Genomic DNA, 17,346 nt, shown 5'->3' on the forward strand with positions numbered 1-17,346 from the left:
GCTCTCCAGGAGGGATGGAAACAGGGATGAGGAGCAGGCTCTGCTGATGGAGAGGAGGGTGAGGAGCTGGCAGGCAGCATCCCACTCTCTGGGCAGGCACCAGGATGGAGCCTGAGTAGCTAAGTCAGGTTATGTGATGTTAGTGAAGAAGGGTCTGGATTTACAGCAGAATGAAGGGGTGACTGTGAGCACATCTCTGTGAAAGAGTTCAGGTTGTGTGGGTGAAATACATGGGCAGAGGTGAAAAACCCAGGCCAGAGACTGGAGCATGTTTGCAGGCGCCCTGGTAAGTGCAGTGATGGTGGTGTCACTGCCCTCTGTCAGCAGCTGGAGTGAGGTAGGGCTGGAGTCTGAACACCTCAAACCTCATCTCTATTTGTGACAGAAGGTGAAAAAAGGGAAGGGCCCTTTGTGGTCGGAAATTTCTTCCCAGCTGTGCTCTGCTACTCTTCAGAGTGACCTCTGCATTGTTGGTGCTCCCCTTTGGGTGCTGGAGCTGAGGCTGCAGCACTGCTTTGACACAGAGTCTCTCTCATGGACCCTCTAGGTGAGGGAGCAGAAGTCACTCACCTCAGGGAAGAGGCAGCTGAATCTTCATCCTTTGCCTCAAGTGCTTTGTGTTGAGCTACACAGAGTTAAAATACTGAACACCTTCATCCCAGTGAGGTGATGAGGGAGAGGACAGGCAGGGAGGGAGGGCAGCAGCCCTGCTGTTGGGATGATACTCTCAGGCACGTGGTGTGACTCTTGGGGTTGGTCCTGTGCAGGGCCAGGAATTGGACTCAAGGACCATTGTGGGTCCCTTCCAGCTCGGCATATTCTACGATTTTGTGGCTCCTGGAGGCTTGAAAGGACCCGTGGCTCTGGGTGGTTATGGCTTGCTGCACATAGATGATGAGAGGCCACATGGACCAAACCCTGCCTGGGCTGCCCTGTGGAACCTCTTCTCAACTGCAGCCCTCAGCGCTCCGCTCTGTGAAGTGGGAGGTGAGGTTGGTGGAGAGACATCCCCTCGTTACTGCTCCTGTTTTCTGCTGCAGCTCTTTCAGGATAAAAGCAGCCTCTGCAGCTTTGGTGCAACATAGTACAGACCAAAAACCAGCCCAGGGGTAGCTGAGAGGTGCCGGGAAAGCTCTGCCCTCAAAAGCCCCGGTGCTTTTTGTTCTCACTCCGCCCTGCTGGGGCAGGGTGTGCTCTGTGCTCCCTGCGCTGCAATCGGACACAGTCACAGGCACAGCCCAGCTCAGCAACCAGGCACAGCAGCTCCTCATCCTCTCTCAAACTGGCTGCCTCATGTGCTCCTTGCCTGGCTGTTTTTGGCACGTCCTGGAATTCACTGTGGCACATCCCGTGTGGAGCCACCACAGCACAGGAAGGTTACAGCAAAATGTCCCGTGAGGTGTTTGACTGGAGGGGTTTTTTGAGAGAGATGTTGAACATCTTTGCTTTCCCCTTCCCACCTGTTCACTCAACACCCTAAAAAGAAGTGTGAGCAAGGGGAACAGATAAGCCTTATCCCTCAGAAGGAAAACATTCCTGCAGTCAGGGTATGTAAGCCAGATACCTCCTGCCTTTCCTCAGCCTGAGCCACGCTGAGTATCCCAGCAGCTGGAGCCTGGGTATCCCAGCAGCTGGAGCCTGGATATCCCAGCAGCCAGAACTTGGCTCTCCACTGGGTCTTGGGACAAGAGCCAGATGTCGGAGGCTGGTGGGGGACAGCCCCAGTGCCCTGCACAGTCCTCCCTCTCCTGCCTCCCTCCCTGAAGGACCAGGCTGCCAGGTCACCTGAGGTCTCACTTGCTGTAAAACAGCCACCAGAAACACCAGCAGAGAGAGCTGTGTGGGGGTGAGACCTCTGCTCACCCCTCCAGGCTCCCCACTGGGGTTGGGGCTTTGCCCCATCCCTTCCCTCTCGCAGCAGAGCGGTGTCTATTCACAGCACTTATCACAAAATTAAAGCAGAACCTTCTTTCAAATGCTCCATCTGCACTTGGCTGCCAGAAGAGCGATTCTTCCTCCAAAAAAAAAAAAAAATTTGCATTTAAAATTCCAAATATGCACTTTTGCTCAGACGAAAGGATGTGTGTTCCCGCTTTCAAGTCGGGTTCTCTGTGACCTCCAGGTTTTAATAATTTCAGCAAAGTGTCATTTGACAATTCAAATACAGGCCGTAAGCACAGGAAAGTAAATGCCCTTTAAGATAAGCACATATTATATTAAGAGTTGATGATGAGAAGATTTCACCTACAGCTAGAAACTTCAGAGTAATACATATGACACTTCTGCATGTTAAAAACCTCTTTGGTGAAATATTGGTATTTCCAGATTTCAGCCTTGCCAGCGCTAAAGCATTTCCACTGTTTAATTCATAAGAAGGTGTGATGGCCTTGCATGTAGAGGTTTCACTGTTTGGCTTTTGCTTTCCAATTAAAAATAAATCAGTGCTCAAATCCTGCTGGCTGCTGATCCGAGGGGGTGAAGGACCACAGTGGGACGGCCAAAATCTGTGGTGCCAACTCCCTCCCTCACCATGGTGCTGCAGCGGGACTGGGGAATGCACAGGGGGTATGGGGATGACCCCCCCTAAATTCTCAGCCCTCTGGACATGCTCGTTCAGCTTTGAGTTCCCCCCTCACCCTCTGGTTTCCTCAGACCCTCTGGATTTCATTGTGCTCCCCCCAAACCCTCGCACAGAGGGGGCTGTTATCGCCCGGACACCCAACCCAAGGCACCGCTCAGCGAGCAGATCAGCGTGTCACCATAATTAATAGGCCTCCCTGTGGTCCCTGGTAATCCATCCCAGGGCTGCACAGCACCGGCTCTGTTTTACTTAGGTACATGGGAGCCTCAGAACTGCCCCAAAACAGAGCCTTTTTCATGAAACTGCTTCATTCAACACCTTATAAGGGCTGCGGGCGCAGGGAGGGGGCAAGTTTACACAGATGCTTGTGTCTCAGGGTTTGCTAGCAGGTGTCTCCTAACTTTACACAGACCACCCTCACACTAAAGGGACTCTTTTGCTTTGAGCCTGTTTGAGTTACATGGCTTTGGTCTCCAGGTTCCTGTTCTGCGGGCGATTTATGACTTTCCTTATTGATAATGCTCCCGAAAGCAGAGGCACGGATTGTTCCTGGTGGTGTGGGTTTCGCTTCTCCTCGGGTAGCTGAAGTTCCCTGACCATGCAATTCCTCAGGCTTTGTAGGCAAAGGGAAAGAGCAACAACACCCTCTCAGGCTGTGGGGTTTTTCATTTGTTTGTTTGTTTATTTGAAGTGGGATGGGGGGTGGGAGGAAAGAGCTAATGATAGGTTTGAGCAAACAGTTTCCTCTGAGTTTGGCCATTTTCTGTCACTGAGGTCATATGACAGCTGAGATTACACAATTAGAAATGTTTTAAGGCATTCCTTCAGCCTTGAGAGGGGAGGAGGGAAAATATTTAGGGTTTGCTGTCTGTAGTTCAGGGGACAGACACCCAAAGAGCTCTCCTGTGTAGGGGTGATCACAGAGAGCACTGCCTGCTTCTCAAGGGGTGGTGGTGAGCTCGAGCTGCTGCTCCTCAGGGAGAATTCGAGGTCCTTCAGGCTTTGGGAAGTTTGGGTTGGGACAGGTTCTTGCAAAATTTGGGTCTTTTTTTTTTTTTTTTTTTTTTTGCAGTTCTCTGAAACTTCTTCAGTTCTCATTAGGAGTTAATGGGGAGGAACATGTTATCGGGGTGTGTGTTTTGGGGAACCTTAAAGATCATCTCATTCCACCCCCTGCCATGGGCAGGGACACCTTCCACTAGCCCAGGTTGCTCCAAGCCCCGTCCAACCTGGCCTTGGACACTTCCAGAGATGGGGCAGCCACAATTTCTCTGTGTAACCTGTGCCAGGGCCTCCCCACCCTCACAGGGAAGAATTTCTTCCCAATATCCAACCTCTAGATAGTCCAGCCCCAACACTGCAGCTGTGCCTGGTTCAGAAGCAATGATGGGTGCTCAGGGATATAAATGGAATTTCTAGTTCAAGTTCTTATCTGGTGCAATGACGAGTAGCCACAAGATTCGTCTCCTTCTCCTCCTTTATCAGCTCCCACTGGAAAGGAAAGGAGGACAGTCTCCTGCTGATCATAGCGAGCTTATTGGCTGAGTTTCTTCTTGGTAGCTTGATAAATTCATGCTTCAGCCCCCATCCCTCAGGTCATTTGGTATTTTGCTCCTGACAGAGCAGTAGAGGCACCAGTTGAAGCCAGTGGAAGTGTGTCAGGCACTGGATGGTCCCTCAAAGGGCAGCTGGTGCCACTGGGGAATGGTCCCAGCAAGGTGTAAGGATGTCTGCCCGTGCCCCCAGCCCCTTCCTCTCACACACCAGCTTTGTAAAAGCTGCAAGGGGTGAGTTTGGAGAGGCATGATAAAAAATAAATGACTCTGTTGTGCTTTTGGAACAAAATAATGCTTTAATAGCAGAATCCTTTTCAAAGTTAGCAGTTAAGAGTAAGCAGTACTTTAGGCAATCCAGGCATCTGCTGCAGGGATTTTCCCTTGTAATTAGTTAATGAGCTTGGTGTACTTTTCCCATCTAATTAAGATGCCATCTTTTCAGCCTTGTTAGGAAAAGTGAATTTTGGGAGAGGAGGGCCCAGGTAAGACAGGTCTAGAGGAGGGCTGGGGGGTAGGACAGCCCCTTCCCAACTGCCTGGGTGTGATGGGTGACTCGTGAGCACCATCTGCACGGGCAGAGGGAGTTGTGCTCCTGTGAAGAAATACCCCAGATCCAAAGAGAAGCACCAAAGCCAGTGGTTTCACCAAACTCAAAAGAAAGAGCTACTTTGAAAGACCTCTGAGAGGGAGGAAGCTGCAAACCCAGTGGCTGGTCAGAGCTGTGGGCTGAGAGTTTTCTCTGGCAGCAAATAAAAGCAGCACCATCTCCAGTAGCTGGAAGCCGCCTGAGTGCTGGAGTGCCAAAATACAGGAGAGAGCATTGTGAGCACGGATCCAAGAGGAGAAGGGCTGGAATGCTTGGCAGAGGGACCTGCTGGCTCTGGTGCTGGGTTTGCATGGGCACCATCACCAGGGCTGCAGGAGGGAGAGGCACAGGGAGCCCGAGCAGCACAGGGACCACAGCCCCCAGCTTGTGTGCTCTGCCTGGGACAGAATGGCTTTGGAGAGAACAGTCATGGACCTCCCACCACTTGTGCAGCTCCACTCAGTTCTGCTCCAAACCACCTTAGAGCACAGGGGTCTCTGCCCTGGTGATGAGAGAGCAGCTCCTGCTCTTCCACAGAGCATCTGCAGCACCAGATCCACCTGAGGGTGAAGGTGTCTTGGTGGAACAGAGTGACTTGCTGCCTTTCACAACCAGACACTGAACTGGTGGCCACATTGGGCTTTCTGTCAGCTTCTTTTCCCAACTGACCCCATTTTCATATGTTTCCCCCCCCATAGCTGGGCTCCAAAGCCTGGATATATTTCCTCCTGGCCTGCCATCGTGCTGATGGGATTTAAATATGAAAAGCATTGCTCTCTCTGCAAGTTAAGCCTTTGGTTAAAAGTGCAGGATGTTAAGAGGTGCGGGATTATTTTAGTCTCTTGTAAGGTTTTTTTCAGTGTTCCTTATGAGAGGGTGCTGAAAGTCTCTGTAATATAATGATCTCACATGCTGTATATGCAATATCTCTCCTCCCTTTATGCAGAGTTTTCCCAGCTAATTCCAAAGTACACTCCATTAAATCACCTTCCTTTGCCATGAACTCTGGAAGTTTTGCTGCCACATGGTCCATGCTCGTGTATCTGCCTTGAATTAATGTGGACAGCCTCCACCTCCTGCAGCCCCTCTGCAAAGATCAATGGGCTTAATCCTTGGCCTGCAGAATCCAGTGAGCCTCTTGCTCTGCCTCTTGCCCTGTGCTCCAACTTTTTCTTGGCAGCCTTTGAGCAAAAGTTTGAACAATGATTTGGGTTGGAAGGGACCTTCAAGATCATCTCATTCCACCCTCCTGCCATGAGCAGGGACACATTCAGCTAGGCCAGGCTGCTCAGGACCCATCCAACCTGGTTTTGAGCACTTCCAGGGACAGGATGTGTTTGGAAGATTTCCAGTGATGGGAAGTTTGACCTCCTTGAGTTTGTGAAATGTTAACTCCTAGAACCTTAGAGGCAGAAGGTGTCCCTTGGCCAGCTCAGGACCCTCTCCCTGAGCCACAGCCCCCTCGGGTTCCCATGGCTGGCATTGCTCCTGAGCAGCTGCAATTAGGAACTATCCCACACCTTGTCATTGCTCATCCCTGCCCAGGTTTGGGGGACTGAGGTTGCAGAAAGCTCTCTTTTAGCCCCAGAACCTTCAGAATAAAGGTAGAAAGAAATAAAAAGAGAGCAATTGTGGGTCCAGGACTGCCAGCAGCAATTTTACAACTCATAATTGTCTTCTCCAACCCTTTACTCTGTTTCCTGAATCGATCAGCCCAAGCTTCACCCACAGCCCAGTTCTGTCAGGGGTGTTCTTCCCATTGTCTTCAGTGGGCCATAAATCCAGCTCCCAGAAGGTGACCCTCAGCTGCCCCTGCATCAGCACCAGGCACCCTGTTCCCTCTGGGAAGGCATTTCTTGGCACAGGAGCCCTGGTTATAAGGCAGGGACAAAGAGGGGACCATCACTCAAGCTGCAGACTTTGACACACACACACCCGGCTTCCTCCTGCCCAGCCAGAAAACAAAACAAAAAAAAAAGATAAAGCAGAGATGAGAAGACAAAGAAAGAAAAGCAGGGCAGGAAAAACAACACGAGGAGAAGGTTATGGCTGTAAAACACAAGCTCTGGCACGAGCTTCTCCCATAAACCTCAGACACAAGGCAGCGGGGCGAGCGAGGAGGCAGATTCTCCTCTTCCTCCCCAAACCACGCACACCTCGTGTCACTGTGTCACTGCTGCCACCCTGGACCCCCAGGAGGGTGGCCAGGAGGGGTCTGCCAGTCATTCAGGGGGGCTTTGATGCTGGCACAAAGGAGCAAGTCATTTGAGACGCTTCCTGCCTGGTGGCCTGTATCAGCTTGTGAATCATCCCAACGCTCCTGCTTAATCCGCTTGTGGATCTTTGAAGCCTTTTCTGTCTCGCAAACAAATGATCAACTGCAACTTATTTTTAATCCATTAAAAGGTTCCAGATATTCTTCCCCTGTAAAAAAAAAAAAAAAAAAAAAGAAAACAACAAAATACCCGGCCTTGGAACCTCAGGGAGGAGCGAATTTTGTAAGTGTTGACTCGGTCTCTGCTGAGCACAGCCAAATATTAGCATCAATTTGTGAGTTACTTGCTAGGAAGAAATGTCAAAGGTTCAGCTTTTGCTGTGAGTTAATCCTGGCTATTAAAATACCAGGATGTCAAGGAAAAGAGCTGCAAGACAGTGTCAAAATGGCTTGGATGCAGCATTGTGCGTGACACATTTGATGCAAGGGGACTACAGAATCAGGTCCAGCTTTGGGAAAGAAATCCTGGGCAAGCAGTACAGGGATAAGCTCAAAGCAGCACTTCCACTCTTGTGTTCCATTTGCAGCTGGATGTACCTGGAAGGACACTGCTCTGCTGCAAGGCATTTATGTAACTACCCTCCCATTACATTTAATGTGAATTAATTGCTGCTTTCCATTCCTTCTTCCATGTTTTGCTTTAAAAAAAAAACTCCTAAAATTACAAAATCCAGCTGAAATTTAATTAAAAACACCAAGTTCCATCTGGCCCCAAATAAATTATGGTCAAAGAGGCCATTTTAGCAAACATTTGTTTTTGTTGTTATTTTTTAATGCTGAACTATAAATCAGTTTAAAATGAGTTCAAATCAGCTCAAAATTGGGACCAGGTTTGCTCCAGGGGTTTGAAAACTTGAGCCAAAGTCTTTGGGCAAAGCTCAGCTGAACATTGGACTTAAAGGAGCCATGTGAGCCCAGGGTTTTTTCCTGGATATTTCCCAGCACCTAAAGGGGCTACGAGAGGGATGGAGAGCGACTTGTGGCAGGATCATGGAGTGACAGGACAAGGAGTAATGGCTTCCCACTGACAGAGGGAAGGGTTAGACCAGAGATTAGGACAAACTCTTGCCTGTGAGGGTGGGGAGGCCCTGGCACAGGTTGCCCAGAGAACCTGTGGCTGCTCCATCCCTGGAAGTGTCCAAGGCCAGGTATTGGAGCAGCCTGGTCTAGTGGAAAGTGCCCCTGTCCACGACAGGGGGTGGCACTGCGTGGGCCTTAATGTCCCTTCCAACCCAAACCATTCCATGATTCCATGTACATTCCGTGTCTCTATTGACAAACAAGTGCTTCCTGATTCCTGCCTGGTGCAGTGTGAGGGGGATGGTGGGGGAGAGGAGGAGGAGATCTCCTCTTCCCAGAGGAGATGGGAAGGGAGCCCAGGTGGGCACATCAGGTGAGGGGAGGGCAGCTCAGCACAGGTGCCTCTTGTTCTGCCCTGAGCACATGCCCAGCCTCCCCCGGGGATGCTGCCTTTAAGAGTGGCTGCAACACCACCCTGCTCCTTCCCTGGGATGTGGGGGGCCGAGAACCCTGGTATTGTGGCCTTCCATGTGGCTGCTCAGCTGTGCCAAGGTGGCAGAGGGTCCTGTGCTGTCACTGCTCCCATGAACACCCATGAAGCCGAAGGATGAGGGCACCAGGGAGTGTCTGATGTCACAAACCACCACCTGGCTGGAAGGTGAGCTCCATGCAGGGGGGTGTTGGGAGGGTTTCTGCAGAGGGGATGTGTGGGATTTGTGGCTGGGCTGCTCCCAGGGCGGGGAGAGCCTGGTCCCTGCCGTGGTGTTCATGGGGTTTTTCAGCCTGGAGAAGAAAAGCTCCAGGGAGACCTTGTTGCATCTGTTTAGTACTTGAAGTGGCCTATTAAAAACATGAGACACTTTTTAGCAGGTTCTGTTGTGATACAAGAAGGGGTAATGGCTTTAAACTAAGAGTGTTGATTTAGATAAGATATAAGGCAGAAGTTTTTTCCAGTGAGGCTGGTGCAGCACTGGCACGGGTTGCCCAGAGAAGCTGTGGTGTAGTGACCAGGTCTAGTAGAAAGTGTCCCTGCTCGCTGCAGATGGGTTGGACTAAATGACCTTTAAAGATCCCTTCCAACCCAAACTAATCTGTGTACAGAGTATGTGTTGTGTCCTGGTACTGGTGTAGGAATGGGCTGAGGGCTCTTCCCTCCTCTGAGTCACCTGCTGTTTTATCAAACTTTAAATTATGTTGCTCTCCGGGTGTTTTTAACTGTGTAGTCTAAAAATCCCTCCCATGGCACTGGTTTTTGATTGTGTAAGCAAAGCAAGTCTGTATTTCACACTCTTCCTGGGCTTTCCTGGCACTGGGGAGGTGCAGGAAAGCTTCTCCCCACAGCCCCCAGCCCGATGTGCTGCGGTGCCAACCTGGCACCAGGTGCTGCTGCCTGTGAGCTGCAGGAGCTCATCCTGCTGAAACATGGGCTGAATGGGGGCAATAAGGTCCCCAGACCCAAAATGTGCCTCCACAGCACTGCCCTGCCATCCAGCTGCAGTGCAGCTCTTGAGAGGCTGTAAAATAACACAGGAGAGATCCTGCAGGATGGGTTTGTGAGAGGAACTGGGACTGAGACTGCTCTGTGACGTGAGGAATGAAAACACCTCAACTCTGGTGAGCAGTGGGGCTAATAGTTGTGTAAAACATGTGTAAATTGTCTGAGCTCAGGGTGTTGCTGCCCTTGGGAGGCTGACTAGGTTATTTTTTTGTTATTTATTCAATGGCTGCACATCTTTAAGACACAAATACTCAGCTGACCCGTCTTCCTTTTTCGCTGACTGTGCCTTGTGGAGTTGAGCATCCTCCTGTGATGTGTAAATGATGAGTGACTGCTGGTGATCAAAGAGTACTGGCTTGATAGACACATTTCAGCTTCCTATTTGATACCCAGGTGGCATTTCCTATCAGCCCTCATATCCAAATGTATCTTTTCCAGAACATGTGTTCACTGGATTAATTCTCTTCAGGCAACCAGTTCATTCAATGGGAGCCATCCTTTCTTCTGGCCCTGCTTTTGCCAGACTTGCCATGGCAGGTACCTTTGCTTCTCTGAGCAGCTGCAGGCACCTCAGGCTCCCCTGGGATGTGATTCAGATGTGCAAATTTGGTTCTGAGCAGGAGTGAGGGATTAGGATCAAGTTCCTGGGAAAAGTGTTAGTCCTGTGCAGCACAAACAGGGCAAAATCCCAATCTCCTGCCATGTGGAAAATAGGATGGGGGACACACAAACTGTCCATCCCATCCCTGTGTGAAGCCCCCAGCCCCCAGCAAAGGGGTTGTGCAGGTGGAGGCTGTGCCTGGTTGTCCCTTACAGCAGTGGAGTTGGGACCTGCAAATCCTTCAGTGGGGTTGTCAGAGCCTGAGGAAGTGCTTGGAATCAAAGCTTTGCTGCCCATGAAAATTCCAGATGTGAATCAGAGCATTTCTACTGTAGCTGATTGGAAAATGCACAGCAATTCATGTCCGAGGGTGAAAAATAAGGTGTTTTATATTAAATTTTCATTCTTAAAAAGGCAATTAATGTTCGCCTGCTTTTGTCAAAGGAAGACACTAGTCCAGTGTGTGGGAAATGCTTTGGCCTCTTCCCTTTCTGATATTTCCTTTTCTCTTTGGTCACAAAGAAAAGGCAAACCAGCCTTTGCCACTGCCACATCCCAGAGGAAGTTACTGTCTGTGTGCAAACCTGTAGTAAAAAGGGAATTACAGATGATTTGTGCTTGGATCCAAAAGGTTCTTTCTGTTGTGTGGGACTTTTTCTGTAGGAGCCTTATCCAGCTTCACTTTGCATTTGTTCCCACCCACTGGTGTGTGACTGGTGTGGTGGGAGCTGGCTCTGAGGTTGGACAGAGCCTCTCCCATCTCTGCTCTCACTGCAGTGGGAAGGACTCCAAAATTCAGTGGGTAAAACCCAAGCTGGAGGGAAGTGATGCTTTGAAAGGTGTCCTCAGCCCAGCCAGGTCTGTATCCTGTTCAAAATGACAATACATTGTGTTACTTGGAAAACTGTGGCTTGGTTTCCTTGTCCCCTGGAGGCTGAAGGGTTTTCCTTCCCCGACTCAAGCAGTGAGGGATGGGCAGTGAGACCCTGGCATGGTCAGCAGACCCTGCTCGCTGCAGAAATGTGCTTGTATGGCCAGTTGCTATTTTACCACTATTCAACCTCCCAAAACGATGAAAAAAATACTTCAGGCCCCTGAAAGCATCAGTAAGTGTCCAGCATTGGCTCCAAAACGTTACAGAAATGACAGGGACTTTGATCTCCCATCACTCCACCCCCTTCTACTTTCTGTTGTTGGAGATTTACCAAAAACATCGCATCTCTTCACGGCGAAATTCACCTTTGTTTTGCTACAGATAATCATCGAATAGTGATAATAACAACAAAATTCCTAGGAAATCTCCCTGTGGCAACAAGTAATTGACCCAAGAATTTTCACTACAAGGAATTTTTTCTTTTTTTTTTTTTTTTTTTTTTTTTTTTTATTTTTTTTAATAACCACGGGGCGCTGGAGATGCTCGTCCGTCGGGGGATACACCGCTATTGTTCTCATCAGTCCTGATGCTTTGCCTTCACCCTTTGAGTTTTCTCAAAGGATCGAGATTATTTGGTTTCTTTGAAGAACAAAGGATAAAGAATTTTTTTTAGATGACTGGCTATTTTGATCTGCAAGGTCTGCACGCAGTGTGAGGGAACAAACATCACTAAATCATTAAGGGAAAAGGGAAGGGTATGCATAATGGAAAGAGAAACACAAAAGCCACCGAGGCCCGTGGTTAGAGGAAGGCACTGGCAGCCAAGGCTGGGTGTTGTTTCCAGCCCCACTGCTGATCCAACACGAGGTTTGTTGCTTTGCTTCCCTGGGCCTTGGTTTCTCTAATTTGGCAGGATAACTCTCACAGCCAAAAAGACTCTGTCAGGTTTAGTTTTAATTCCCATTTTTTTTTTCTAGGCCTTTGGAGAAATAATAGATGTTGAGTGGGATGTCTTATTTCACCAGCCCCTGTTCCTGCCTTAAAAAGCAGATATTAAATGTCATGGATATGCCTGTGAAAATCCTGTTTGGCTGCCTGGACTCCCTGCCTGTGGCTGGACACAGTGCTGAGGATGCCAACACTGGGTACCTGGCACAGGAAACCTTGAGGGAGGTGTAAGGCAGAGCTGTGAGACTCTGGCACGGAGTGGCCAAACCAAGGTGCCTCTTTACCCCTGGGTCCATAATTCTTTGGAGCTTTCCTCCCTGTTTTCCAGCTCCAGAGAATATTGAGATCCATGGGAATCCATACGTCACAGGATGGAACACAAACATGCTTCCCATTCAAATGTGCTTTTCCCATTTTGGGAGATAAGAAAATATCACATGTTCTGAGGAAATAGGATTAGCCTGTAATTAAGCAAAAACCCTCCTATTTAGCATAACAATTTTTTTTTAATTAAAGAGTGGATATCACCTGCTAATTATGGGGTGCACAATGTACATAAAGCAATGGCTAATTTGTGTATGAGTGCCTGTTTTTATTCTATTTGAAAAAAAAATTAAACTTTAATACAGTCATTTACCCAGATGCATAAGTAAAAGCTGTGTTCTAGACTTGCAGCTAAACAAACAGCATCCTGCTGAGCTGAGTCCACACTGATCCTGCCAGCTGGAATAGAGCAGTTGATGCTGTAGCTGACTAAAAGTACAGTGTTTGTGCTCAGTTTGTGGTGGTCACCTACAAGGTGAGCACACAACACACCTCGAGGCTGCCACAGACTGTCCTTGGGTCAAGCAATGGCATCGTGGAGCTGGAGGCTGTAAACTGTGCAGGACTGAAGAATCCTGACTTTTGGGGAAGCTTTACTCTGAATCCAAGCTCTGCAGCACGATCCTTGGTCAGGGCCTGGAGCTGTGCTGGTCTTCTCCTGTTTTTTTTGCGGGAGGGGGGAACCTAAAACACTGGTGTAGTTTGGACAAAATCTGGACTTGTACAGGTGAGCTTGGAATGTGCTGTGGTTGAACTTTGCACTTTCTTAGTGGATCTTGGGAAATGGTCTGGTTGAAGCTGTGGAGGGTGAGTGAACTTGTTCTCCTCAAATTTTGATCCCCCTATTACCCATCAGTTTTAGATTTAGCCCTGAATTCTGCAAACACTTAAGCACATGTTTTGCTTCACACACTTACCAGGAGTGCTGACTTACACACAGTTAAACACATGTGCTGGTTTTCACAGGATCCAAGAGTCTGCCACAAATATTTCAGGTTCAGCTTCCATTTCACATCCCTTGGATTGGAGCTGGTCTTGTTTCAGCAACAACCCGCTGCCCTAATTAGTCACTTTGATGCACTAATCCCCTCCTGCCCTTTGGACATATCGACATGAGCGTGTCCCTGATCTTCAGGGGGGATTTTTTTCTGGTGATTTCAGGGCCCATGTGGCTCCTGGAGATGAGTGAGTGCTCCTGACACACAGGATGGTGGTAGCTGTGGTGGTCGTGGGGTTAACCAGAACAACTTCCGAAAACACAGGAGGGCAGAAAACATCACATTGGCTGAAGTGCCACTGCCATGTGGGAAAATATTCCCAGCTTTGGCTGGCTGTCCTTGAGAAATGAGCTGTGCTGGGGGTGCTGCATCCCCATGTATTGACTGCTGGCTCTGTGCAGCATGGTAAAGGCTGAGGGAGGGCAGTGCCAGATGGCACAACACCCCTTTTTTTCTTCAGGAATAGGGGTTATTTTCCAAATTTCAGCAGTGTTATTCTGCTCACACCAGCCCAGCCTGGTGTCTGAGCAGATTGGCTTCGGGTCTGCTCTCCTGCCTGAGCTTCAGGTGCACAGGGCAGGGTGTTGCCCTCGATTTGGGGGGCTGGGGCAGTGCCCTGTACCCCGTTACAGGAGGCTGATGTTGCACTGTGGTGTCTGTGCTGGGTGGGCAGAGCCTTCCCCATGCCGTGGCTTCCTGATGTAGTAAAAAAATATTAAAGTCTACCTTGCAGAAAAAAGTGAGGCTTCCTCAATTAATAAACGTGCTCACAGGCTTGCCAGATGAAAGAAATGTAAAATACCTTGATAGCTTCTTTTATGATCATTAATAATAGTCTGACTTACCTGAAAGGCACAGCGCGTGTCCCCAGCGAGTTTTGATCTCTTGTCACGCCTGGGTGTGTGGGATGGGTAAGGCTCTGTCTCTTTGGGGAGTTGTTAGATGAGAAAACAGGCAGCAGATATTTCTCCACCCCCTGCTCCGCTCTATTCCCAACACTGCTTCGCTCCCAAGGATCAATATCTGAACTGAGAAATTATATTATTAAGCTGCATATTGTAATCAGACATCAAGTGGAGTCCACTCTACCCCCTTGGCACGCATTAGCATGCCCTGGTGGAGTGGTGGTTCCTTTGAAAAGATGAAGAGCATCATCCATGCAAAATATGTGGGGTGCAGGCGTGGGCCAGTCCTTCTGCAGAGCGTGTCTGACGACTTTGTGCCGATTGCTCCCTCGCAATTTGCATTACAGAAAAACAATCTTTTATTTATTTAAGTTGGAAATCCCTTTGCATCTGAACTTCAAGTGTGCAGCAAACACACTTTGATCATTTTAATGCAGAAGTCACTGATTTACAATAAATATTGTGTTTTCTTTTCATACTTCTTTTTGTTCTTCGAGGAGATTAGAGCGAAGGAAGGAAAATAATTCTGACCTCGTTAGAATTGCCTGGCGAAGGAAATGTGCAGAATGGGGGAGATCCTGGGCTTCAGATGGTCCCAGGCTAAGGACAGGTATTAGAGCATTGATGGGTGTTTAATTCCTGGTGCAGGGATGGGAGAATTGACTCCACTGGCAGTGCCTTTGAATGGGATTTGGGGGGGTCCAGCAGCTTTTCTGGAACATCCCCAGCTTAGAAACTGTTTCTAGTGAACAAATTCGGTGTTGTCTGTGTGGGATTAGTGAATGGAGCTTGGGATGGAGCGGGCCAGCAGCTGATTCACTGTGATCTGTTGAAGTTGGCTTGTGGGAATGGGTGTTCTGCTGGAGCAACGAGGTGGGTTGTGCTCCTGCCCAAGGAGGCTGAGCCTTCTGACAGCACAGCTCCTCACTGCTGCCCAGGGAGGCTTTAATGTGGATTTGCAGAACTCCTCTCCCTTTGAGGGATAGAAATAGACACAAAGTGGATGCTTCAAAACAAAACAGAGAAAAACCCAAACAAAACTCCAAACAAAAAACAACAACAACAACAACAAAAAAACCCAACAGAAACAAAACCCTCCCAAACATAAAAAAGCCACAAAAGAACCCAAAACCCCAAACAAAAAAACCACTCCCCCCCAAAACCCCAAAGCCTATTCAGCCCCCCTGGAACAAACACAGCTTTCTTCTGGAGCAGTGCAGTGTAAAGGGGAGGGCTCAGCTCCTTTTATGCCCCCACTGCTCTGACACTGATCCAAGCTGACTTGGGTCTTTGTGGCCATCCCGATGCCAGGAGCAGCAGGTCCAGCTTCCAGGTGTGAAATCCAGCTCTGTCCCTTTCAAAAAGGGGCTTTTCTTGCTGGGCAGGCTCGGACAGAAAGCACTTAAACAAAAAGAGCAGTTTGCTTTGCCTGGGGTTGCTCCAGCCTTCCCCTTCTGTCCTTTGCTGCTCTTTTTATGTCCTTATTCCGTGTGGGTTCCTTTTACTTCGTTCATTGCTTTTTTTTCCCTATTTTTTTTTTTCTCATCATGGAGCAAACTTATGAAATCACACACCTGCTCTAAATTTCTAAAGGCCATAAGGAAACTCAGGTTGCTTGAGCTTTACTCGAGGGAGTACAGAGCAGTAGGTGCATTGATTGCACAGGTAGATTGGTCACTCCAGGTCATAAAGGGTTATTTTGTGCTTGGTCAGAAGTTCCCAGCTGCTTCATCTATTGTGTATATTAAGTTTGCATTCCTGAGCATCAGGAACAGATGTGGTGAAGGAGAAGGATGGGTTTGCTTTAAACAGGGAGAGATGTGAGTAAAAAAACTGAGAGGCATCTTTGGGTTCTCCCAAATCAGGCTTTTCTCTGGAGCAGGAGCTCGAAATCCAGCCCATCATCTTCCCTTTCACTCCACGATAATTTATTATTATCCAGGATTGCAACCAGAACAGTTTAGCCTAAAACTGGTCCTCTCAATTACAAGCTACTGTGTTACTTCAACTACAAAGAGACCAGAGGCACATCCCTTTATCCTGAGTATCTTGGGCAAACAAAGCAGGGGGGTTAGTGGCAGTGTAAACACATTTAAATTACCCTCCTTGGAAAACTCTGATCGCTCATTATGGTCAAATCCAGCTGGATGGAGCCAGAGGGACACTTGATTTTTTTTATCTGCTGGGAAAATGTGTGTTGGAGAGCTGTGAATAAGAGACACAAAGTCACTGTGCCATCTCCTGAGGGTGTTGAAGTCCTGGCTGGTCAGGAGTTGTCCTGCTCCCTCCTGGCATTCACCAGGGCCTTCTGATGTGCCTTGAGGTGTGACTGTCCCTGTTTGTCCCAGAAGCTTTGCACAAAGTCAGGAGCCCTGAAGCTCACAGGGTGGTTTTTCTAGTGAAGGCAAATCTGGGGAGGGATAAAACCGCAGATAATTTGTAATCCCATTTTATACCCAAATGCAACCCCTCCTTCAACCTCAGCAGGTGGCACAGACCAAGAAGGGCATCTTGGGGACACGTTCTCAGCACTGTCCCACAGTTTTCCAGCTCCCTGAAGGAACTGGCACTGCAATGGAACCAGGCACTAGTGGATCGTGTCCAGAGCACATCTGACCCTGCAGGTGTCCCAGGGCAGGTGGACAGCCTGTTCCAACCCAGTAAACCCAGTTTGAGGAGCTAAAGCACCAGAGGGATGGTGGGGGAAATCAATCTCACCAACTCTGGTGGAACAGCAGTAACCCCTGGATGCTGCTTTATCCCCTCCATCCCCAAAGTCTGAGCTCATTCCCATGGCAGGGGCTGTGCAGGGGCTGGGTTTCTCTGCAGTGACCACTCCTTATCCATGCCTTGTTTCACCTGCCAGCTGGGAAGATTCTGGGTGTATCTTCATCCCAAACTAGGGATAGAAATCACAGTGTCCTGGGAGAAACCTTTGTTAGTGCCAAACTAGGGGGGTCCCAAAGGCAGAGTGAAGAACTGGCATGAAGTGGTGCACGACCTGGTGATTCCATCTCTCCCCTCCTGTCTCTCCACATGGATCCATCTCTGTATGGGAACCAAAGCCCCAGGTCCACTCTTTCTCTGCAGCACTGCCTGAGATGTTTGAAAACTATCACTAGTTTCCACTTAAGCCTCATTTCCTGCCAATTTAATGGGATTTGATCGTGCAATTCCCTT

The sequence above is a fragment of the Pipra filicauda genome, unplaced genomic scaffold (assembly GCF_003945595.2).
Source record: "Pipra filicauda isolate LSUMZ 115617 unplaced genomic scaffold, ASM394559v2 scaffold80_size11013439_pilon, whole genome shotgun sequence".
Lineage (NCBI taxonomy): Eukaryota > Metazoa > Chordata > Aves > Passeriformes > Pipridae > Pipra > Pipra filicauda.